Below are 2,423 nucleotides of genomic sequence, written 5' to 3' on the forward strand. Positions count from 1 at the left end.
CAAATAAAATCAGCAGTCTCATAGTAAGAACCAGAACAGAGATATGATTGCTAAAGCAATCCAAATTTTAAAATTAGGAAAAATTATTTGTTCTATAAGTGAAATTGGTGTGAAGAGAAGCAGTTAATAGAGGAGGGAGTACAATCCAAACAGCAAGAAATGCACATATGAACACAGCGAGGTAAGGTAAAGCCTAACATTCTAACACATTTAGATACAATTTAATTAAAAATGAAGACATAGCAGAAGCTAGGTACTTAGAGGTTACTTGTTGGGTATGTCACTGAAGGGTTTAAAACAAAAGAGGGACAAAATTACTCTTCAGGCTGGGAAATAGTGGACAAGACCTCTGTGAAAGAGTAGAGGAGAGGGTCTTTGCAATGATCCACAGGATGACATACAATGTTTGACACCATGGGAACAAGGCTCTACTCTGCTGCAGTCCAGCTGCAGCAAAATAACTGGGGGGTGACGAACAACTTGTGTACATTGGTACAGCAGGAGTGGGAGCCCTTTATTGTAGGACAGGAGGGGTATATATATATACAATCCACACAGCTTATCTTAATTAACATAAGCTAGATACAGCAGTCAACCAATAAGGAATCTCCACACTTAATGGCTCGCTGGCGTTACTTCACAAACCACTCCCTCTGGCAAAATGCCAGGCGCCATCCTGACTTGTTTACAGACTCTAACACTCTAGATCTATGATTTTTTCCTAAGACCTAAGAAGAGTTTTGAGAATTTCAAAGAAAATTCTCTAAAATATGAAAAACTGGAAAATAAAAATTGATATGCTTCATTAAAATGACTACAAAACATAAATTGTGTCAATTTAATTATTGATTGTAACTGTGACAAAGGTTTTGTTGTTTTCAGAAAGAATGAATGAGATAGGTTTTCTCACTGTAAGAGTTGCAACAGAAGCAAAATTATTGTTGAGAAATGATAACCAGCAAAAACTTGTTATCCTAAGCCAATGATTTCAACAGGAAGTTACAAAAATAATTTTAAAAACCTTTGAACATGAAAAGAAGTACTTTTCATGGGTTGTTTGTGCATTTTTAGGTGTTTCACAAGAAGTGGGATGAGCTCCCTAAAAGTCAGAATGCCCATGAATTCCAAGGTTTGAAAATGACCCTGACCCTCTAGCAGAGGGGCTATGGAAATAGGAAGTAAGTATATTGTATTTAAGAGGTAGAATTGGCAGTATTGGAGGGTAGAGTTCTTTGTTTATTTGTTTCTGGTGTGGTATTACTAGCTGAAGAAGAAAGTTTGCTCAGGCAGAAAGAAAGCTGAACCAGAAATCTTGGTGTCCTGGTCTTGGTTCTGCCACTGACCTGCAGTGATCCTAGGAAAACCACTTCTCTGTACCTCAGTTTGCTTCTCTGTCAAATGACTGGTTGTTCTAAAATCAGCTGGCATGTGGCCCACAGAAGTAAAATTTGTTGACAGTGTCATTTTATATTTTATTATTGTGTCTCTTTTGCCCTAGACAGGAACCCTAACCCATATCCTCTTTGAAGAACAAGTTCTAGCTTTCAAGAACTGACCTCACACCTTCATTTTGACCCTTGGAAATCTTTTTAATTATCTTTTTTATTACATGACTTAAATCATTTTGACTGCTGAAGAGCAAGATAGTGAACAGGAATAGATGAAAATCTGTCTTCATATGTCAATAGAAGCCTCATGATGGAATTCTTAAAGTGTATTCTGAAATTCTCTTTAGTTCCAACACTATTAATCAATATATCAAAGAAGCCACATTTGAAGAACATGGCGGCGAGAGGGGAGGCAGCGCTTTCAGTACCTCCTCAACAACGGGGTCAGAGAGACGCATGGATACGCTTAGATACGACCTGCTGAGAAACTCCTAGCAAAATTCCACTAAAGAGAGATCGGCCGGGAATCGGTAGGATTTTTGGAGGGACAGTCTGCGCTAGACGAGTGAATCTCCGCCACGCAGCGCAGAGGTCCAGACCCGCCAGCCGCTGCCCGCGCGACTCGGCGACTGTCGGCTGCCTGCACCGGCCCCCGCGTCAGGGCGGATAGCCTCCGAGGCGCAGCGCAGCAGGAGTGGTGCAGGGACTCTAGGAAGAGGTCTCTCGCCAAGCCTTCATGAAATAGCAAAACGGGAGCTGAAACCAACCAGAAACAGACCAGTCCCACCCCTCCCTTCGGACACTCTGGCAAGGAGCCTGGGGCCCGCCATAGCAGAGTGGTGACATCACCAGAGTTCCGCCGACAGAATTCCTTCCCAGCGGAATCCACATTAGCAGGTGTGTGACTCCCACCCCCTCCAGATACAAGCAGCCAGGAAACCACCGGGGGCGTGTCTGTAGGGAAGCAGAGGGGATTCCAGATCCCCACCTCCCCTTAACACCAGCGGCGACACCCAAGATCTTAGCCGCTAGTTT

Source organism: Marmota marmota, unplaced genomic scaffold (assembly GCF_001458135.2).
Source record: "Marmota marmota marmota unplaced genomic scaffold, marMar, whole genome shotgun sequence".
NCBI lineage: Eukaryota > Metazoa > Chordata > Mammalia > Rodentia > Sciuridae > Marmota > Marmota marmota.